Raw genomic sequence first — 25,016 nt, 5'->3', positions numbered from 1 at the left:
AATAAAACATTTCCTTCCTTATGTTCGAACTGAGCAAATAATCAGGACACAGTATTTTCTGCCGCAATGGAATAACACTGCAGCCAGAATATTTTATGCCTGGAATGTATCATTGCTTACATCAGCAGCTGTGACTGTGATGTAATGTTGGGTAGCATTTCCTTCTACCAGCATACATGACATGTAACACACATTTATAGTTTTGTTCTGTTCTGTTGTTATGTTAAAGGGACACTGTTATGAACAAAAAATAAAAAGTTTGAGACTGAAAAAAGTTAAAAGTTTGTTTTGTTTAACAACACCACTAGAGCACATTGATTTATTAATCATCGATTATTGGATGTAAAACATTTGGTAATTTTGACATATAGTCTTAGAGAGGAAACCCGCTACATTTTTCCATTACTAGCAAGGGATTTTTTACATGCACTTTCCCACAGACAAGAAAGCACATATCACGGTCTTTGACCAGTTGTGGTGCACTTGTTGGAATGAGAAAAAATTCAGTCAGTTGAATGGATCCACTGAGGTGGTTCGATCCTGCGATGCAAGCACCTCAGGTGAGCACTCAACCGACTGAGCTAAATCCCTCCCAGTTATGTTATGAATGCAGAGTTAAGGAATACAGTTGTAATTTTTGTTTTAGTCTTAGAGGAAACTCAGTACATTTTCCCCATACACAGCAAGGTATATTTTTTAATGCGTACTGATACAGCAAGGAAAGCACATTCCATATCCTTTGATATACCAGTCATAGTGCACTTGTCGAAACAGGAAAAAAAACCAGTCAGAGAATGGATTCACTAACGGGGTTTCAATCCTATGACGCAAGCACCCGAGGTGAACACTCTACCACCTGAGCTAAATCTCACCACAGGTGATGGATGTGCTTTTTAATAATATAAAAATTTTAAAATTTTAAAATATATTTCTGGTTTCAGTTTGTAGTTCATGCTACATTTTGAAAATGTTAAATTAAATAAAGGGCAATGGCCTTAATTAAAAAAAATGTTTATTAAATAAGAAGTTGACCAAAAAATATTCAAGACCTACCATGGATACTGGTATGTAGAAAACAGAATAAAGGTTAATTCTAATTTTAAACATTCAAATATGACTTTTATAAGTGAAAAAAAGAAGAAAGAATGTTTTATCTTAATTGCGGTTATATGGTGTAGGACATAATATGGTTAAGGACCACAAAGACAATGAGAGAGGATACCCACTTCTTCCACTCTATGGACTACTCTTTTCTGTTAGCAGCAAGGAATCTTTTATATGCACTATCCCACAGACAGGACAGTACATACCATATGGCCTTTACTACACCAGTTGTGAAGCACTGGCCGGAATGAGAAACAACCCAATGAACCCACTGATGTATTTAAATAAAGAGTAGACGACAATTTAGTTAATTTATGATAAGAAAAACACAATTCTTTTTACGGAGCTTAACCCAACAGATGACTATCAAGTTCTTTGCAAATTTCTATCAGAAGTGAGGCATAGAAATGAATGCTGCCAGAATTAGATGCTCTTACAGAAAAAATGGAGGAGGAAAAAAAATCAGGTGTTTTGGCAATTAGCCAATGTGTGGAGGTAGGCTCAAAATATCACCAGTTACATTGTTGGAAGACACTTTCACATCTATGCTCAAGCAAAACCATCTGTGGGTTGCTATGGTAACTCTCATGTAATACATATCTGCGTCTGCTCATCCAAGAGTATGGTTGCTGTCATATACCTAATTCCATCACATATCCTGGAGAAACGTCCTGTGTTCATCTTAGTTTTATCTCAGCACTACACACCAGACAGCACATTCTGTTACTAATTATTCATGCTACAAAATCACTAACCGTTCTGCAGCTTATAGAATGCAATATTAGAATTGGCATAGTTTGATTTTTAATAGCTTTGCATCAAAGAGTTCTACAATAAACTGGTTTTCATATTTTCATTTACCAAACATTCAATAAGACGTGAAAGCTATATTAATTTATAGATTTTACTTAAAACATGATATGGTTGCTACAATAATGAAAATGAAAGCAAAATTAAATGTTTGACACTGAACGAATGAGTTTGTTTTGTTTAACAACACCACTTGAGCACATTGATTAATTAATCATCGGCTATTGGATATCAAACATTTGGTAATTCTGACTCGTAGTCATCAGAGAAAACCCGCTACATTTTTCATAATGCAGAAAGGGATCTTTTATATGCCCTTTCCCAAAAATGAATGAATGAATGAATGTTTAACGACACCCCAGAAAAAAAACCGCATTGATTAGTGGGTGTCAAACAAAGAAGAATATGAAAATTATTTATTTTAAAAGTAAAAATTATGCAATGATGTAAAAACAGTGTAATAAGCTAGAACAAGATACAAGAATTTCTGAAAAAAACCCTCAACACATCATATAATGCTTTGGTGTTTCGGCTACAAAAGAAACACTCAAAATCTCTTTTCCATATTTTGCATATCAAGTTTACTGTTTCTTCTCTTCTAAAACTATTTACTTTACATCCAGAAGAAAAGTTAGAACTGCCTTTTGTTATGTCTTGAAATATAGCACCAATTACTTATTCCCTTGAAAAAAAAAAGTTATTAAAAGTCACTTCCTGGAAATAAAAAACAGATCACCACAACATGCTACTGATTACAGAACATGCACTGAATGTCTCCTTAATTGATATAATAGGTGTAACTTGATACATTTTCTACTAAAGCAACTCTTGGCACCTGAAATAGTCATTTGTCTTCTGATGGGGGAGGATGGACACAAGTCAGCAATTGCAGGATATATTTGCAGAAAAAAACACATTTGTGTGCACCAAAAGAAATGGTCTCAGACCAACTGCAAAGTCTGTAAATGGTTGAAATTTAACAAAGATGATGATACATCATAATTGTGTAAATCATTTCATAATGTTATATAAGAATGACTAATAATTATTTCTTGAAAATAATTTATTTTTCCTTCATTACTTACATGTGTATTAAACATATACCGTGTGCTATATTTGCACAGGACCGTTTCTCCCACAAGTATATACTTGTATAAAGTTGTTTTTCATGTACAAGTTTTTAGCTTGGTCCAGACATGTGTACATATGTTTTTAATACCCAACACAGTATGTGTAGTTTGTATGCAATAGCTGAAGTGATATTTTGTAATGTTATATTTTATGATTATGATTCATTTAAAAGTCCACATTATGTAACTTCATATAGCTGATAGGTTTACCACCTGTTGGCCAATCAATCCAATTCATCCACTGAATAAATATTTTTTTAAAAATAAAAAATAGATTATAATATCCATTTCTGGTCAACTGAAATACATTAAAAGAAGCCTAAGTACGTAAATGCAGTGTTGTTATTGAGAGGAGAATACCATATTTGTTCTGTCAGATGAAAAGCTAAATTAACATTTTAACTGATGAAAGACTGGCAGTGAGAACCTTTCTGCACATTCACTAGTAACTAACGTGACTTATGGGAGGCCAGATGAACATCCCTACATCACTGGCAAGGTTATTCAGTACAACACCGATTGGTATTGGACTTTTCTTCTGTAAGATTCTTACACCAATAAGATATTAAGACTAAGATGCTGATCCTCACCCAAGGCAGTTGAATTACCCCCCCCCCCCCCCCCCCCCCCCCATGGACCCATTCTCTGATCAGTTTTGCCCATCTCTTGGTACAAATGGTAAAAATACACACACAAACCCATGGACCCATTCTCTGATCAGTTTTACTCATCTTTTGCTATAAATGGTAAAAATACCCCCCTCCCCAATGGACCCATTCTCTGATCAGTTTTACCCATCTCTTGGTACAAATGGTAAACACACACACACAAACCCATGGACCCATTCTCTGATCAGTTTTACCCATCCTTTGCTATAAATGGTAAAAATACCCCCCTCCCCAATGGACCCATTCTCTGATAATGTTTACCCATCACCTTGCTATAAATGGTAAAAATTACACCACAACCCTGGACCAATTCTCTAATAATTTTCCTTTATCCCTCGCTGCAAATAGTAAAATGTAGTGGGCTTCCTCTATTTTTATGTCAAAATTATCAACTGTTTGACATCCAGTAGCTGATGATTAACAAGTCAATGTGCTCTAGTTGTGTCATTAAACAAAACAAACTTTAAAATTCACATAAACACTTTTCCATGAGTATCCATCTTTATGGAGGCAGGACATAGCCCAGTGGTACAGAGTTCGCCTAATGCACGGTCAGTCTAGGATCGGTCCCCATCAGGCTATATCTTCTTCTAGCCAGTGCACTAAGACTGGTATATCAAAGGCCATGGTATGTGCTATCTTGTTTCTGGGATGGTGCATATAAAAGGTCCCTTGCTACTAATGGAAAAATGTAGTGGGTTTCTTCTCTAAGACTATATGTCAAAATTACCAAATGTTTGACATTCAATAGCCGATGATTAATAAATCAATGTGTTCTAGTGGTGTTGTTAAACAAAAAACCTTTCATCTATTATATGTAAATATATCCTGTGACTGTGAGTGATGATGGAAAGGAGCTAGGTAAACCATACTACTGGTATTCAAATACCGCTTGGGCTATACCAAATATGTCACAATAAACAATTTGTGTACATCTTAAATGTGTGCAACATGTTATCACTGAAACTGTGGTTTCGATACAACGCCATAGTAGTGCATGACAACAGTTAGATTTGTCATCCACCAAACACAAATGATTCCAGATATCCCTAGTGAAAGTTGAGTATTGTATTTGCAGCAAGACCATGTGAGAAGAAAGTAAAGTAAAGTTTGTTTTATTTAACGACGCCGCTAGAGCACATTGATTTTTTATCTTATCATCGGCTATTGGACGTCAAACATATGGTCATTCTGACACTGTTTTTAGAGGAAACCTGCTGTCGCCACATAGGCTACTCTTTTTACGACAGGCAGCAAGGGATCTTTTATTTGCGCTTCCCACAGGCAGGATAGCACAAACCATGGCCTTTGTTGAACCAGTTATGGATCACTGGTCGGTGCAAGTGGTTTACACCTACCCATTGAGCCTTGCGGAGCACTCACTCAGGGTTTGGAGTCGGTATCTCGATTAAAAATGGGCTGGGATCCGAACCCAGTACCTACCAGCCTGTAGCATCCTCCACGACGTATGCAGAAAGGTCATCCTCCATGTGGGGTCAGAGACATGTGGGGTTTCCATTCCAGCTGGAACTTCATGATTTATATTATCACTGGCAGGTGCTGTCTTGTCTCTGGGAATGTGATTACAAAGGAATCCTCACCGTCATGCTAACCATGAAGGATAATCTGTGTGAGGGCAGTGGGTTTCTCCCTTCAGTTTCTGGACTGTGTATCACAATTACTTGATGCTTCACACCAGCATGCATGAGCTCCTTCAGTTTCATGTATGTTTAATGTTTATATCCAAATAAAGTTTTCATCAAGTGTAGACCTCATCGGTTAAGGGGAACTATCACTCTAGCTCCCATCACTCCTCTGAAACTAGTTCAAGGAGAGTAATTTTTAGCTCCCTCTAGCATGTGAATTTATATGATATATTGATATCTTAACCGCTTGATGTGCGGTCGGTCTGGGATCGATCCCAGTCGGTGGGCCCATTGGACTATTTCTCTTTCCAGCCAGTGCACCACGACTGATATATCAAAGGCTGTGGTATGTGTTATTCTGTTATTATGGGATGGTGCATATAAAAGATCCCTTGCTGCTAATCGAAAAGAGTAACTCATGAAGTGGTGACAGCGGGTTTCCTCCCTCAATATATGTGTGGTCCTTAATTATATGTCCGACACCATATAGCCGTAAATAAAATGTGTTGAGTGTGTCATTAAATAAAATATTTCCTTCCTTCCTTTCAATAATCTAACTTATTTTCACTGCAAGGTTGGTGAGTGGGTTTCTCCCTTCAGTTTCACTGCAAGGTTGGTGAGTGGGTTTCACCCTTAGTTTTCACTGCAAGGTTGGTGATTGGGTTTCTCCCTTCAGTTTCACTGCAAGGTTGGTGAGTGGGTTTCTCCCTTCAGTTTTTACTGCAAGGTTGGTGAGTGGGTTTCTCCCTTCAGTTTCTGGACATTTTATCACAGATATGTGACACCAACATGCATAAGCTGCTTCAGTTTCATTTTTTTTTTTTTTTACATTATTTAAAATACAAAAATCCAATTATTGTTCTCACTGAGGCTGGGTTGGAACCAGTATTGGGAAGCTAACACAGAACTTACTGACCTTCAAACTGATGGCTAATGAAGCTATGCCACCAAAGTTTGTTTTGTTTAACGATACCACTGGAGCACAGTAACTAATTAATCATCGGCTATTGGATGTGAAACATTTGGTAATTTTTTTACGTCTCAGAGAGGAAACCCGTTACATTTTTCCATTAATAGAAAGCAAACTTTTATAAGCACCATCCCACAGACAGGTATAGCAGTCATGGTGCACTGGCTAGAGTGAGTTATATTTTTTTTAATGCAATACATGTATTTTAAAGTTACCGGGTACAATTTAGGTTTTTGAATCTAAAAATATAGCTGAACTGTTTCTAACTCCCTTAGTAGGGGACTGGCCTCGGTGGCGTCGTGGTTTGGCCATCGGTCTACAGGCTGGTAGGTACTGGGTTCGGATCCCAGTCGAGGCATGGGATTTTTAATCCAGATACCGACTCCAAACCCTGAGTGAGTGCTCCGCAAGGCTCAGTGAATAGGTGTAAACCACTTGCACCGACCAGTGATCCATAACTGGTTCAACAAAGGCCATGGTTTGTGCTATCCTGCCTGTGGGAAGCGCAAATAAAAGATCCCTTGCTGCTAATCGGAAAGAGTAGCCCATGTAGTGGCGACAGCAGGTTTCTTCTCAAACTCTGTGTGGTCCTTAACCATATGTCTGACGCCATATGCGTTGTTAAATAAAACATTTCTTTCTTTCTTTCCCTTAGTAGGGTGTTTATGGTATGTCAATTCTACAGAGGTTCAGGGGTATACTCCCATAAAAACATTTGAAAACTAAATATCACAAAATGATATTTTCTGCATTCTACAAGTAAAATTCATCATGACAAAATTTTAATGCTGGTACTGGGTGATTGCCAATATTTAGTTTTTTGTTGATTTGGTGCCTGGGTCAAAGAAACCCAAGGTGATGACATGCCAGTTACTATGACATTTGGCTATGTTCCCCAAATCACATACAGCAACTTGACAGTAAGAGAGACAAATTAAGGACAAGAGCTATGGATTTATCATGCTGAAACACAAGGGTTGCATTCAATACATAGGTTTCATCATGAGTACTGCTAACAATTTGACTGGTTTCCAACTTGTCACATTCATTTAACATTAAGCACAAAACCGAGGCTGGCTACAGCATTAATATTCCAAAGACACTGCTGGCAAAATTATAGATGACTTTTGTGTACTAATACATGAACTTGTATATCCTGGTAGGTGGTCCGACAGTCCTGTGAAAACGTCATTTGTAGTATATGAACATGTATACACTGGTAGGTGGTATGACAGTCCTGTGAAAACGTCATTTGTAGTATATGAACATGTATACACTGGTAGGTGGTCTGACAGTCCTGTGAAAACGTCATTTGTAGCATATGAACATGTATATACTGGTAGGTGGTCTGACAGTCCTGTGAAAACATCATTTGTAGTATATAAACATGTATATACTGGTAGGTGCTCTGACAGTCCTGTGAAGACTTCATTTGTAGTATATGAACATGTATACACTGGTAGGTGGTCTGACAGTCCTGTGAAAACGTCATTTGTAGCATATGAACATGTATATACTGGTAGGTGGTCTGACAGTCCTGTGAAAACATCATTTGTAGTATATAAACATGTATATACTGGTAGGTGGTCTGACAGTAGTATATGAACATGTATATACTGGTCGGTGGTCCGATAGTCCTGTGAAAACTTCATTTGTAGTATATGAACATGTATATATGAACATGTATATACTGGTAGGTGGTCCGACAGTCCTGTGAAGACTTCATTTGTAGTATATGGACATGTATATACTGGTAGGTGGTCCGACAGTCCTGTGAAGACTTCATTTGTAGTATATGAACATGTATATACTGGTAGGTGGTCCGACAGTCCTGTGAAGACTTCATTTGTAGTATACGAACATGTATATACTGGTAGGTGGTCCGACAGTCCTGTGAAGACTTCATTTGTAGCATTTGAACATGTATATACTGGTAGGTGGTCTGACAGCCCTGTGAAGACTTCATTTGTAGTATACGAACATGTATATATACTGGTAGGTGGTCCGACAGTCCTGTGAAGACTTCATTTGTAGTATACGAACATGTATATATACTGGTAGGTGGTCTGACAGTCCTGTGAAAACTTCATTTGTAGCATTTGAACATGTATATACTGGTAGGTGGTCTGACAGCCCTGTGAAGACTTCATTTGTAGTATACGAACATGTATATACTGGTAGGTGGTCCGACAGTCCTGTGAAGACTTCATTTGTAGTATACGAACATGTATATACTGGTAGGTGGTCTGACAGTCCTGTGAAAACTTCATTTGTGGCCCACTGCAGAATAACATTACTGGTGTTACAGGCCTCTGATAATTGCGAGAACGATCGTTTTGTTCACACATTGCTCATGCAAATCTAATTTTGCATAACCTTTTTTTTTTTTGTGCAAAATTTGGAGCACCATTTACTTCGGTATAACAGGTTGCACAAAAAGGAAATGGGTTACTTGGATTATTTCTGCATAACCGATAAATGAGTTATGTTGATTTTCATGACTGAATAGTAGGCTGTTTTTAAATCCACTTTTGCTATAAATAAAAATTGGTGCTTTAGTATTTTGCAACACCACAGAGTGTTCATGTTAACTGAAGACAAAAGATTCCTTGCTCCTAATGAACTGCATGGTCGGTCCAAGACCGCTTCCTGTTGGTGGGCTCACTGGGTTATTTCTAGTTCCAGCCAGCGAACCACGACTGGTATATCAAAGTCTGTGGTATGTGCTATCCTGTCTGTGGAATTGCACTACTAATTGAAAAATGTAGTGGGTTTCCTCTCTAAGATTATATGTCAGAATTACCAAACGCTGATGATTAACAAATCAATGTGCCCTAGTGGTGTTATTAAACAAACTTTAACTTTTTCAGGAGTTGGGTTACATGCCCTTTTGACCTTGGTCCCCACCCTAAAATATTTCCTGTATCTGCCCTTGCAGTCAATGACTATTCTCCAACCAAGCAGTATACCGATGCATACATATAGGCAAAATAAAAAAACAACAAGCTAAAGTAAAAATAACAATAAACATGCACCCCAAAAACACCCACCAAGAATGATTGTTGAAAAACAAGAAGCAATTTTTGCAAGTCAATGACTCCAAGGCAAGCACTAAAAGCATACATAAATCTGTCAAAGTCCACCCACAGTGCATTCATATAGGCATCAGGAAATACTAGCAACAGTGACCGGGATGGGTGGGTATCCACAAATATTGTAACTTGCCTTTCAACTGTGTTGGGGATGCATTTTCCCCAGAGACGGGACATGTGCATGTGCAAGAAATTGTGCAGGGTGGGGTTCTAGACTGTGGAAAGCAATGTTTTAAGGGGGTATTGGGTCATTGAAAAATACATTAAAAAAAAAAAAATCCTTGGAGCAGGTGTTTTTTTAGTGTCTTTGGGGGGGGGGGGGCTAGTACCTCCCCCCCCCCCCACCTGCCCTGCTTCCAACGCCTGTGATTCATGTGGTTGAGAATCCAAGTTCACCTTCAGTCTTGACACGATGGCGTACATGTCTTGGTAACAACCCAAGTAACATCATCGAGAATATCTGTGGAAATCTATTGCAGATGGAGATTCACATACCACCAGATAGCGGGAGATATGGTCCCTTTGATATACAAGTACCTGATAAAATAGACGGGTGGCGGTTGCACAATCTGATTTATTACTGATTACCAATGACAGAATTTCTCTTTCTCATCCAACGTACTTGTTACTTGTTTTTCAATCACATTGTAATTTAAGGATTCAGTTGTGTTGAATCTATTGATATTCTGGTGTAATATGTTTTTGTATCCTGTTTTTTGTTTGTTGTTGTCTCATGCATGCTGCTCCCAGTGTGGAATTTTATTACATGCAATAAAGCTTATCTTATCTACGGGTATTTTATTTTATCTGTATTTAAATAAGGTGTTCTCTACACTATCTTATTTTATGAGTATACGGTTTTGGGGGGGTTGTTTTTGTTTTTATGTGTAAGTTTTATGGGCTGCTTTCTTGTTTTTCTTCTTCTTTTTTTTTTTTTTTTGTTTTTTTGTTTTTTTTTTTTTTTGTTTCAGGAATGTATCCTTCATAATATGACCAGCATTTAGATACAACAATATAGAAATTAGACTAAATAAACTACAAGTAAACCATAACCTTCTGCTGCCACACAGGCTACTCTTACCAAGTGGCAACAAGGAATCTTTTATGACATTACATACCAAGGTCTTTGATGTACCAGTCATGAGACATTGGTCGGGATGTAGAAAAACATGAATGAATGCATGAATGAATGAATGAATGAATGAATGAATGCATGAATGAATGAAAGCATAACAACACCCCAGCACAAAAATACACATTAGCTATTGTACATCAAACAAAGATAAGTATTCGGTATACCATGAATATGATTATGTACATTAAAAATAAAAATTCTTACAATTAATGCGAGACAAAAGAGAGAAATTAATCCTATGGCTCATCCCAGCCCAGCCCACCCTTTCACATTGAACTATGCCCTACCTCACAAAGCTAGTTTAGAGTTGTAAAATTATATTTATAGTTTTCTTTTGTTTCATGACACCACTAGAACACATTGATTTAATAACCATCAGCTGATCAATGTCAAACATTTGATAATTGTAATACTTTGTCTTCACAGGTAACATTACATTGTTTCATTTGCAGCAAGGGTTCTTTTTCCAAGATAGGATAGCACATACCACAGTCTTTGATTATACCAGTTGTGGGCACTGGTTGGGATGGGAAAAACCCCCAATGTGATTCGATCCTACAATGAAAGCACCTCAGACGAGTGCTCTACCAACTGACTCGCCCCAGAGGGCGGGAAGTAGCCCAGTGGTAAAGCGCTCGCTTGATGCGCAGTCAGTTTGGGATCGATCCCCGTTGGTGGGCCCATTGGGCTATTTCTCGTTTTAGCCAGTGCACCATGACTGGTATATCAAAGGCTATGGTATGTACTATCCTGTCTGTGGGATGGTGCATATAAAAGATCCCTTGCTGCTAATCGAAAAGAGTATCCCATGAAGTGGTGACAGCGGGTTTCCTCTCTTATTATCTGTGTGGTCCTTAAACATATGTTTGATGCCATATAACCGTAAATAACATGTCTTGAGTACGTTGTTAAATAAAACATTTCTATCAATCTTTCTCACCCCAGATGTAAAATTAAATGCAGCCATGTGTAAAAGACTCAGTGACTGATAATTAAGGTAATTAGACAATGCTGCCAGCCCATCAGGGGAGTGCAACAACATGGATTGGGAGGGGGTGGGGTGGGCTCCAATGGATCCAAAAACGGGGTTCGATCATATGACACAAGCATCTCAGACGAGTCTTCTACCAACTGACTCTCGCCCCAGATGTAAACATGAATGTAGCCATGTGTTGAAGACTCCGTGACTGATAATTAAGATAGTAATTAGAGAATACTGCAGACCCATCAGGGGAAAAAGAACAAAGAAAGAAATGTTTATTTAACAATGCACTCAACACATTGTATATATGGTTATATGGCATCAGACATATGGTTAAGGACCACGCAGATATTGAGAGAGGAAACCCGCTGTCGCCACTTCATGGGCTACTCTTTTTGATTAGCAGCAAGGGATCTTTTATATGCACCATCCCAGACAGGGTAGTACATACCATGGCCTTTGATATACCAGTCATGGTGCACTAGCTGGAACCCATCAGGGAATACACCAAGCTGGTTGGGATGGTGTAAAAACCCAGTGGATCCACTAACGGGGTTTGATCCAATAACCCCAGCATGTCACACTAGTTCTCTACCAACTAAATCCTGCCCCAGATGTTATATTAAATGTAGCTATGTACAATGATAATTAAGATAATTGAAGAATGCTGCCAGCCATCAGGGAGTACAATAAGCTGGATTGGGGGTGGGTGGGTGGGGGGGGTCTATGGATCATCCAAGGAGGTTTGATCCTACAACACAAGCATCTCAATCAAGTCCTCTACCAACTAAATCATGGCCCAGATGTAAAGTTAAATGCAGCCATGTGTAAAGGACCCCATGACTGATAATTAACATAATTAGAGAATGCTGCCGACCCATCAGGGGAGTGCACCATGGTCTTCTGATCCAGATGGTCTTACCTCACTGGGTGTAATGAGCCAGGCCTGCAGACAACAGACGTAGCCTGTGCACTAAACTTGCATCCTCCGAGGTGCGCTGCCAATCAGCAGTGTGCATGCATCTTACAAACTCACGTCTGCTATAAATACCAGTTAGTGCTGCTGGTATTTTGGACATAGGTTTAGTCGGTCACTGGCGAAGTCAGAGGCTGAATCCGGGGTGGGCGTGCCTGAACCCTAATGGATAGGGGCACGTAAAAAGAGTTGTCTGTCTGACATAGGTTTAGAGGAAAGTGAGTGGGTGGGTTTTGGGAATCTTGAAGCAAACTTTCACAATGACTTAGTCTGTGATGGTTTTTTGCTTTGGGTGGCATTTTAACATCATGTATCCTGACATTATAGGAAGTTATTTTTAAAATTTATTTGAACTGGTATGAAAAAAACAAAAAACATGTTTGTTTAACGACATGACTAGAGCGCATTGATTTAGGATATAACCATATGGAGTTTTTAGATTTGTGGGTGTTATTGTCTATTTGATCCTGCAAATGTCATTTTTGACCGAAGGCATTAGCCCGAGGTAAAAAATTAAACATTTGCGGGCATCAAATAGACAATAATACCCGCAAATCTAAAAACTCCTTATGGTTATGTCCATTGTAAACTGAATTTTCAATGGAACTAACTGTATATTTGGTATTTCTTGAAACATAATACCTGGCTATAATCTAACTGTAGACTCTTAAACCGTCAACTTGGCCTGTTTCAATTCCAGGTGTTATTTTCATTTGATCCCAGAAAAAGAATGTAATTGACCAATCACAATACAGAACACACTTGCCATCAGTTTACAATTATTAATCATCAGCTATTGGATGTCAAACATTTGGTAATTTTGACATATAGTCTTAGAAAGGAAACCCACCACATTTTTCCATTAGTAGCAATGTTTGATATGCACCATCCCACAGACAGGATAGAACATATCATGGCCTTTGATATACCAGTCACAGTGCACTGGCTGGAACGAGAAACAGTTCAATGGGCCCACTGATGGGAGTCCATTCTAGACCAATGGTGCACTGGCTGGAAGGAGAAACAGTTCAATGGGCCCACTGATGGGAGTCCATTCTAGACCAATGGTGCACTGGCTGGAACGAGAAACAGTTCAATGGGCCCACTGATGGGAGTCCATTCTAGACCAATGGTGTACTGGCTGGAAGGAGAAACAGTTTAATGGGCCCACTGATGGGAGTCCATTCTAGACCAATGGTGTATCAAGTGAGCGCTTTACAACTGGGTTATGTCCCGCCCCTTTGAACTGGTGTGAAAAAAAGAAAGAAATGTTTTATTTAACGACGCACTCAACACATTTTATTTACGGTTATATGGCGTCAGACATATGGTTAAGGACCACACAGATTTTGAGAGGAAACCTGCTGTCGCCACTACATGGACTACTCTTTCCGATTAGCAGCAAGAGATCTTTTATTTGCACTTCCCACAGGCCATCTTCATAAATCAAGGCTAATATTCGTTCCTCGTATTCAGCCTTGATGCATGTCGTCAAGAAATCGTGCCACAAAATGCTTAAATTTCATTGGATGCGATGAGATCTGATTGCAACGAATGACAACGCTCCTTATAGATTCCCTTGTTATTGTAAACAAAGATGGCAGCATCAGCGTCCGGCGGTTAATTTTTGATATTGCTTTCAAGATTGTCACATGTTACCGATGCTGTGATTGGTCAGCGACGTCATCGTGTAAGGGACATAATCGGTGTTACAAATTTTCTTCCAACAGAGGGCGCTAGTAGTGGATATCAGTAATCTTGACTACATGTATCAAGGCTGAATACGAGGAACGAATATTAGCCTTGATTTATGAAGATGCCCACAGGCAGGATAGCACAAACCATGGCCTTTGTTGAACCAGTTATGGATCACTTGTCAGTGCAAGTGGTTTACACCTACCCATTGAGCCTTGCGGAGCACTCACTCAGGGTTTGGAGTCAATATCTGGATTAAAAATTCCATGCCTCGACTGGGATCTGAACCCAGTACCTACCAGCCTGTAGACTGATGGCCTAACCACGATGCCACTGAGGCCGGCTGAACTGGTGTGAGTTTTTACACATATTTGATTCCCATATTACCAGTGTACTTTTAAAACTACAAATTCTTGCATATGTATTTTTCAGTTTTCCTTTTAACAAATTACTTTTATTGTTCCCTCTATCTATAATTATTCACATTTAAGAGCTACAAGTAACACCATCCATTAGTCATAAATATATAATTTTATCAAATATTTCAATTATTGAAATATGTTAGTTTTTCAATAACTGTAATCTTAAAGGGAAAGTCCTGAGTTTACAACCATTGTAAAATGTCTCCGACCAATAGAGCCTTTTTGATGACGTAACATACAAATTAAATACATTTTCTTATTTAAAATATTAGTGTCTGTGTTTACCAGATATTACCTCCCAATATTTTGGACATATGAAGAAAAAAATATCACAAATTAAAGTAAAAACTGAGTGCTACAAACACATTCGATATACAGACACTGGTATTCTAAACAAGAAAATGTATGTAGTATGAAATGGTAGTCATCATCAAGGCTGTGTTATCGCAAATATTTTACAATGGCTGCAAACTCAGGACAGTCTAAAGGCTAAAAGGACTTTATGTGCACATTCAGAGCAAGCTGTTGTAGCACACGCCTATACTGGGCACAGGGACCGGCCTTGGCCGGATCTCTCTGTCCAGGACAGGAAAAAGGTGTGTGTGTGTGGGGGGGGGGGGGGGGGGGGGGGGGGGGAGGTTAGAGAAGGGACGCCTGCTCTGGCAAGTGCAAGGGAGCACCAGCAGTCCAAGTATTGGTGACAGGCGGAGTGTAATTGGTGCTATGGAATTTTGAATGTCCCGTAGGATTATGCCAAAAGAGAAAGAGGTGCGCGTATACATGAGGGAAATTTGGCGCAATTTTGATGGTCCTTCTAATTGAAACAATCAGGACAGTCCCTTGTCCCTTTAACATGAATTTTATAACAAACTTGTCAGTGTATGTCAGTAATTCATCAATATTCAATATACTAGTAATGTGTTTAAGCTTGGCATTAATAATACAAATTAAACTGATCATCTGATTATTAACTATTTCATAACAATTGATTTACAAATTGAAAATTAGAACCGGTTACAAAATGATACATATTTCTTTAGGACTGAATGACTGACCAATCAACAAAAGTAGGTTAAAAATGTATATTGTTCACACATATATGCTACATTATTTGTGATTCATCAGTGTATTTGTGTCTGTATTAAAATTCAATATGTTCAATGATAAATAAAACAATTTTAAAAGTTTAAGGTATATGTAATTTTGTTTGTTTGTTGTTGTTGTTTTTTTGGAATGGGGTTTATAGTGTAACTATCAGTTGAATTTCACTGCCATACATAAGTTTTTACCATGGAACAATATTTGCCAAATACATTGTATACCAATTGCTATGTACATATCATGGTCTATTATAAGTAAAGAGATCAGAGCCAAGAATTAAATGTCATTTAGGTAATGGATAATAGAAAATGCAATACAGACATGCCAATTGTTTCCCAGTTTTCTAATTCATGTTGAGCAATTTTGATTTTGTCTTGTACAATATGTTTATACCATACAAAGAAAAAAAATGTTATGTGCCTTTTTTAAAACTTGTTTTCTGGCACCCAATTAAGTGAAGGTCATTGACTGCAAACATTACACCAGCTTGTAGCACGGGAGCTATGATAAGCAATAACTTCATGGCAATTGCACTTTCCAAACATGATTATCTATAGTGCAGTTGCGGTGAATGGTTGTTGCATGATCAAGTATGAAAAAATGTCAAGGCCTTGATCCTGTTTGTTTTAAGTTCTAAGAATCCAAACAGTGCTCTGCCTCAAGCTCAAGGGTAATGTTCACTAGCCAACGTCTGTAGAAGCACTTCACTATCTGTAAACGCTATAGGTGGAGCTGTTACAAGGGCAGATAAGTGTGAAATCCTGTTAGTGCAAGTTCTGTAATATACTGGCATCACTCTTGACCTGCACACTGATAACATCATGATGTAAATGTTAGCACCACTCCGTTGGTATGACACTGATGGTATGATGTCAGTGGAGTTTATTACATCACCACAATTCAATCTCATTAAGACAATCACCTGTACTCACTTCCACAGCTATGAAACCGTCACTTCTTGATATACCCGATGGAGAGAATACTAAGCCATTGTTTTGGTATCACATGGCAATATTTCACACGTGACTTCCATACACAATAATCAAATACTGCTATGAAAAACAAAAGCAATACTCAGTATACTGTGAAACTCCTTAAACTTAGACTCCCGTAAACCAGGCCCAAATTAAGCGAGCTAACGTTTCAGTAACTATCTGCCTGGTTCCCAACATGTCCACTTGTTTTACCATGAAGTGAAAAAGCCAATCTAGTGGACTGTTTTCAGCTCGGTCTGGCTAAACACAGCCCTGAATTATCTCAGAACCACATATTTTTCATGAACATATGTCAACCCTTAAAACTTTTTACTTTTTACTTGGTCCCATGGATGTCTGGTTAAAGGGACATTCCTGAGTTTGCTGCAATTTTAAAGATGCTATCGACTAAAAGAGATTTTTTAACTATTGCAATTACATATCAAATATATTTCTCTGCATAAAATATTAGTAGCTGTATATTAAACGTCTTTCTGATCGTTCTAATATTTGTACCAGGTTAAATTTCATTTTATTTCCTAAAATAAAAATTTTCGTACGTACAAAATTATTTAAAGACCAAATCCAGTTTGGGCTTCTTACAAATATTAAGACACTGATATTCTAAACAAGAAATTATATTTAACATGTAAGTTTAATCGTAGAAATATTTTATTAGTCAAGAGACATCTTACAATGCAGCAAAGTCAGGAATGTTACTTTAAGAGGGATTTCACCGTGTTAAAAAACTATGGTAAAATATACTTAAATGCATTAAAAAACCCAAACACTTGTCAGGCACATTATCCAAAGCCCCATTTTACGAAGCCATCTTAACATCACATTATGCAGCTATGCAGTTAAGATGAGTTTAGTGCTAAGATCACTTTGTAAAATGGGACCCTGATTAATTTTTGATTGGATGGTTTCCTTATATTAAAGCAATGAATGAACATTGTATATGTATTAAAGGGACTATCCTGATTTTTCAGCCCCCAGCAAGACTTCTGTTTGTTTCCCTCAACAAAATAAACATACCCCACTTTTCCTGGTCTTTTTTAGAAACACTTTCTTACCTTAATTAACAAGTTTGAAATGTAAAACATTATATAGGTAAATACATTTTGAATGATCTTTGGCCTATTCTTTTTAATTTTGTTTGGCCGCTGGGAAGAAATAATATATTTGTACGTATGAAATTATTGTATACTAAAATCGATACTGAGATGCTACAAAATAATCACAATGTCCATAAATGCATTGGTCATAGAGATATTCATATTCCAAGCAAGAAGATGTAAATAAATTGACGTGTTAATACTGTAAAAATATTTTATTTGCCGAAAACATACTAAAATAGCTACAAATTCAGGACAGTCCCTTTAAATATGTATTATCATTGTGTATGTGTTAAATACTCACAAATGAAACAGTGGAATGCTGGGGAAAGTGCACCGGCTGCGTATATCAACGCCAAGATCCCCTGAAAAGTGTAATAATAATCAAACATACAATTCATAAACAGTAATAAACACAAAAATCATATTAAAATCTTATTTCTGGTTGAACCAAATTTTAAGAAATTATGTATGTGGCAGAACGCCAAAAAACTTTCCAGGCAAGTGTGGCTGGTCACTTGTCTTTCCTGGTATAGACTGCAAATCCCAAAAGACTTACCTCACTAAGCAGGAATTTCAAATCATTTTAGTAAGTCTTCCACATAATGTACATGTCTAGTAACTTTTAGTTTCAATAAGAAAACAGAATGCTGAAACGATCCTGTCCAACACTTGTAGATGTTTAAACATGGTACTCAATAAGAATATAAAAACTCCAGACCAAAATGGCTTCCATTTCAATTGTGCACTGATTGTATTTGGGTTGTGTGTACCACAACACTGCATACTGAAGTTTACTAAGCAGATTAATGGTAACATACTGGAGATAATCTAATCTAATACAGAGTAATCCTGACTTATTATGTTCTCTTAACTGAAACAGGTTTAGCCAAGCAACAAACTTGGCAAATATGGGAAAGGTCTGCCAAACCAAATTGTTTCTGCCACATTACCGATGTATACTGGAAATGCAGAAATATTCAAATAAATGAAAACTTGTTGATCTTTACTATATAAGAGAAAATACTGCAATAATGTATGCCTAACAAGACCCAAGTTGACATTATACACAATATGCAGCTGTATGTTACATCAGTGACAAAAACTCACACTGCGGCATGGTTCCAGCAGAACAGAATGTTTGGTTTATTTAACGATATCACCATCTACATTGATTTAATAATGACCAGTATAAATTAGATGTTAAACATTTTGTATCTGACATATAGGAATCCCACTATTTTGTTTTTCATTAGCAGCAAGGGATCTTTTATATATCTTTTCCCACAAACACATACCATGATCTTTGATATACCAGTCATGGGTCCATGGTTGGAATGAGAAAAAAATCCCTAATTCCTAAGTCTTCAGAGGAAACCCACTATATTTTATCATTTTAAACTATGGCTGTTTGCTGTCTAACATATAGTTAAATTGACATTTGGTCAATAGAAAAAGAAAGTTAAAAAGTTTGTTTTGTTTAACAACACCTCTAGAGCACACTGATTTATTAATCATCGGCTATTGGATGTCAGTAGAAAAAGAAGACACATCCTCTGACCATACAGACTATTCTTAATGATAAAGCAGTAAGGGATCTTTTATATGCACTTTCCCATAGACAGGATAGCACATACCACACTCATTGATGTACTTGTCATAGGGCACTGGTTGGGATGGCAAAATAATACACTAATGTCCAGGGTGATTGATCCTGCTATCCATCACATCTCATGTAAAAAAAGTTTGGTCACACTGGGAAGTGCTTGAACCTGAGATTGGTTTAAATATGGAGATAAGTTAATCATCTTCAAGTATGTAGGTCATACTCTGAATTTCCCATCAGGCTATTTCTCGTTCGATATTCTGTGGGATAACGCATATAAAAGATTCCTTGCTGCTGACTGATCGAAAAGATTAAAAAAAATATTCCACTACCTGGGGTATATATTTATAGGTTACTAATACATGCTTGTATTTACATGTACAGTACATGTAGTATGAACTGAACACTTACCATTATGCCATTTTATTTTGTATAACTAATTTACCATTTGTGTACCATTTGAAATTGCTGAATAATCGATTCTAGCAATGTATTTTTTATTTTGTTTTTCAATAGTGAAAATGGTCACAAAAATCAAAATAGGATTATATTATTATTATATTATATTATATTAGCGAACATTTTTGGCACAACCCCTTTTGAGGTTATGCAAATTTTGACTTTGCAGAGGCTTGCTATGCAGTAGTCTCTGTATTAAACAGGCCCATAGGAATTACATCTAGAGTTGAGGGTGGGGGTTGGGCCACAACCCTCTAGTGGAGGAAGCACAAAACCATACATTTTCATTCTCAAGTGGGGACACAGGTCTCCTCATCCCAACCCCCACCCCATTCCTACTGAGCTGTTAAACTGCATCTAAACCGTGAGCGATATATATACTCTTCAAAAGAAGAAACGCAAAACCACATTGTCGTAACATTTGGAGAATTGATTCAATTATTGAATGGCGAGTCCGATAATTACCAAATGTTGCAGGATTGTTCACAATTCACTCTAGTCCATTGTGAGTAAGTGATAGGACACACCACCAAGGTCAAGGTCATCTGGAGTCAATACCGGGTGTGGCCTCCGCGTGTGTTGACAACTGCCTGGCACCGCCTGCCCATTGAAGCAACCAGAGTACGGATGACGTCCCAGGGGATGGTGGCCCACTCGGCCTGCAAGGCTGCTGCCAGCTCGGGCAGGGTCTGGGGCTGTGGTTGTCGCTGTCGGAGGCGTCGGTCCAACTCGTCCCATAGATGCTCAATTGGGTTCAAATCCGGTGATATCGATGGCCAAGGAAGGACATTAATGTTGTTGTTCTGTAGGAAAGCCGTTGTGAGACGTGCTGTATGAGGCCTGGCGTTGTCATGTTGGAACACTGCGTTGGCGTTGGCCATAACTGGAACGATGTGTGGCCGGAGGATCTGGTCAATGTAGCCCTGTGCATTCAGGTTGCCCTGCACGTGGACCAGGTCAGTTCTGCCAGTGTGTGAGATGGCTGCCCACACCATGACACTACCCCCGCCGAATCTGTCCACTTCCTGCACGCAGTTTGCCACATAACGTTCACCACGACGCCTATACACGCGACATCTTCCATCATGACGTCGGAGTAGAAATCGGGACTCCTCACTGAACCACACCTGTCTCCATCGCAGTTGAGGCCATTGTCGATGAATCTGGCACCACTGCAGTCGGAGTCGACGGTGTTGTGGTGTTAAGATGACACCTCGAACTGGACGTCTGGCACGAATTCCTACCTCACGTAAGCGGTTCCGTACGGTCTGGTCGGATATCCTGCGCAAACCTGGTATTGCTGCGGCTGTGGAGGTGGCAGTAGTCAATCGTTCCCGAAGGTGGCGTACCCGGATGTAGCGGTCCTGCCCGGGGGTAGTGACCCGTGGTCGACCGGATCTAGGGAGGTCACGTGTTGATCCATGTTGCTGGTAATGGTCCCACAGTCTGGAGATGGTGCTTGGGGACACATGGAATGCCCTGGCAACGGCCGTTCTGGATTCGCCTGCGTCTAGTCGGCCGATGGCATTGTTTCTCTGCGGTTCACTGAGACGTGGCATGTCCTGGATTGTCAACTGTCGGCCAGATACAGAGGCCAGGCAAGCGAACACCCTGCACTTTTATACTGTCGGTGTTCATGTTGCACGTGCAGACAACGCACGTGCAGTGGTGACATGGTTTGCACGTGGCTGCGTTTTTGCGAATATTCACATTTTGGAACTTTATTGTACAGTAGCTGCGTTTTATCGAATGTAACCGTGGGAATGTGTTTGGGACATGCAATGACCTTATATTCACAAAGCATGAACCGGTAGGAAACATAAAATCGGAGTTATAACCCATTTGTACCCTTTTGCGTTTCTTTTTTTGAAGAGTATATATATATATATGTAACAAGACTGAACTGCATGTGCATAGAACATTCAACTCTTGAAGCCCATGAGTAGCAGTGAAAATATTTGTACAGTTGCACTATCTTCATCTTCGTTAATGACTTCTGCTTTCAGCATAAACCACACCTGACAGGGGAAGTGATTTCCCAGTGCAGCTTCCCTATCAATTTTTCCATGTCAATTATTATCACCCAGCTATTCCTAGCTTGGCCAACTGCCAAGCTCTCCCTGGTGTATTTTTTTAGAAGTTATTTTCATCTGAACAGGAATGTGTCTGCCCCCATGTGTGTGTGTATGTGTGAAAGGAAAGGTTCTACCAATGAAGAGTTTCGCCAGTGTACCTTTGGTGCCATCAGATATACACCGCTTACCGGTCTGTCTGGCAAGAAGAATACAACATTGTTTAAAAGCCTGCCGAGCAGAACCTGATAATCATCATTCAACATGTTCTCCAGCTGTAAGACAATCCTGCTTCACTTCTCCAGGCACAAACTGGCAACCAGTTTTGTCAGTATTAAAGGTGCTATAGGAAAAGTTGCATTATGATGGCGTCCCATCAAACTTATTTATCAACTTATATGATTTGAAATGTAAGTGCTGTGCCTTCAAATATATACCCATACAAATTACAACTACATTTAATTTACTAGTAGAAAAAAAATATTTTTGATAATTTCAGGGCTTAAAACGGCCTGTGGTCAGGTCACCAATAGCGACCAATATCCCATTTGGGTAACTTAGATATTAAAAAATAAAGGTATTATTCACCCAAATAATATTATGTAGGCGATCTTCTTTAGAGCTATAACATATGAGCTACAATTAATATTTGTATTCCACATTATAATCTTGCTCGTGGTTCTCTTACCATAATTTGCTAACATCCATTATTATTTTTTGGGCCACCATATTTTTTCAAGCCCTGCAATTCTTTAGTGGATGACCAACAGAATTGGTGGAGTTCAGTTAAGGAAAACACTGTAACATTATGCAAGGTGGATGTTGCCAACAATTTTGCTGTCTTTGCATAACTCATCTGTCTTTGACAGCCCTATCCAGCAAACTTTTCAGATTTTGTGTATTTGCTGATTTCATGATTTGTGATAAGATAGAAATCTAGTCATACTGAAGACAACTACATGACATATAAGCTCATTACAATTCTGTTATTCCCGAATTATTTATGCAAAGATTATGTGGGTTTGTTTAATTTGTACATGTAGTTATTTATTTATCAAACGAATGTAAAAACAGCAAAATATGGCACTAGTAACTAAAATGTATCATCTTTAACATTAGGAAGGAAGGAAATGTTTTATTTAATGATGCACTCAACACATTTTATTTATGGTTATATGGTGTCGGACATATGGTTAAGGACCACACAGATATTGAGAAAGCAAACCCACTGTCACCACTTCATGGGTTACTCTCTTCGATTAGCAGCAAGGGAACTTTTATATGCACCATCCTACAGACAGGATAGTACATACCACAGCTGTTGCTACATCAGTTGTGGAGCACAGACTGGAACGAGAAATTGCTCAATGGGTCCACCGATGGGGATCGATCCCAGACTGACCACGCATCAAGTGAATGCTATATCACTGGGCTACGTTCCGCCCCCTTTAACATTAGGCTACAAAATCATATACCGGTACATGTATATAGGTAGGAATACCGGTACATGTATATAGGTAGGAATACCGGTACATGTATATAGGTAGGCATACCGGTACATGTATATAGGTAGGAATACCGGTACATGTATATAGGTAGGAATACCGGTACATGTATATAGGTAGGAATACCGGTACATGTATATAGGTAGGCATACCGGTACCTGTATATAGGTAGGAATACCGGTACATGTATACAGGTAGGAATACCGGTACATGTATACATGTAGGAATACCGGTACATGTATACAGGTAGGAATACCGGTACCTGTATATAGGTAGGAATACCGGTACATGTATATAGGTAGGAATACCGGTACCTGTATACAGGTAGGAATACCGGTACATGTATACAGGTAGGAATACCGGTACATGTATATAGGCTACCGGTACATGTATATAGGTAGGAATACAGGTACATGTATATAGGTAGGAATACAGGTACCTGTATATAAGCAGGAATACCGGTACCTGTATACAGGCAGGAATACAGGTGCCTGTATATAGGCAGGAGTACCTGTATACAGGTAGGAATACCGGTACCTGTATACAGGTAGGAATACCGGTACCTGTATACAGGTAGGAATACCGGTACATGTATACAGGTAGGAATACCGGTACATGTATACAGGTAGGAATACCGGTACCTGTATACAGGGAGGAATACCGGTACCTGTATACAGGGAGGAATACCGGTACCTGTATACAGGGAGGAATACCGGTACCTGTATACAGGGAGGAATACCGGTACCTGTATACAGGGAGGAATACCGGTACCTGTATACAGGTAGGAATACCGGTACATGTATACAGGTAGGAATACCGGTACATGTATACAGGTAGGAATACCGGTACATGTATACAGGTAGGAATACCGGTACATGTATATAGGTAGGAATACAGGTGGAAAATAAACCATTATTATTCCTCAACTCTACCATTAAACTGAGCAGTACAAATACAGTTTAGGCTTGCTTATCTAGTGCTGGAAATTAGATGCAATTTTAGGATCAATCATTGGTTAGCACAAGCCAAGAAATCTTCAATAATCAATTAAAATATAGATTCCACTTTCAGATTAACTTAAATCTGTTTTCTACTTTATGTCAAACATATTAGAAGTGTATTTTTAAAAAGATAATTAAAATCTTCCTAATTATAAATAAATGAAAGAAAGAAATGTTTTATTAAATGAAGTACTCAACACATTTTATTTATGGTTATATGGCATCAGACATATGGTTAAGGTCCACACAGATTTGGAGAGGAAACCCACTGTCGCCACTACATGGGCTATTCTTTCCGATTAGCAGCAAGGGATCTTTTATTTGCGCTTCCCACAGGCAGGATAGTACAAACCATGGCCTTTGCTGAACCAGTTATGGATCACTGGTCGGTGCAAGTGGTTTACACCTACCCATTGAGCCTTGCGGAGCACTCACTCAGGGTTTGGAGTCGGTATCTGGATTAAAAATCCCATGCCTTGACTGGGATCCGAACCCAGTACCTACCAGCTTGTAGACCGATGGCCTAACCACAATGCCACCGAGGCCGGTT

General features: G+C 38.7%; 1 protein-coding gene across 16 annotated transcripts in view; it reads right to left on the bottom strand.

Annotated features, from left to right (window-relative positions):
- LOC121382258 (troponin I-like) overlaps positions 1 to 25,016 on the bottom strand; it is a 98,482-nt gene that overhangs the window by 70,871 nt on the left and 2,595 nt on the right. For all 16 annotated transcript variants that reach the window (XM_041511796.1, XM_041511795.1, XM_041511807.1 and 13 more), the window contains exon 2: positions 18,128 to 18,188. The gene's annotated coding sequence lies outside the window, so the exon portion shown is untranslated. The remainder of the gene's footprint in view (positions 1 to 18,127; positions 18,189 to 25,016) is intronic.

Source organism: Gigantopelta aegis, chromosome 9 (assembly GCF_016097555.1).
Source record: "Gigantopelta aegis isolate Gae_Host chromosome 9, Gae_host_genome, whole genome shotgun sequence".
Classification (NCBI taxonomy): Eukaryota; Metazoa; Mollusca; class Gastropoda; order Neomphalida; family Peltospiridae; genus Gigantopelta; species Gigantopelta aegis.
The sequence above is the reverse complement of the archived record's forward strand: the minus strand, read 5'-3'. Positions and strand labels throughout refer to the sequence as shown.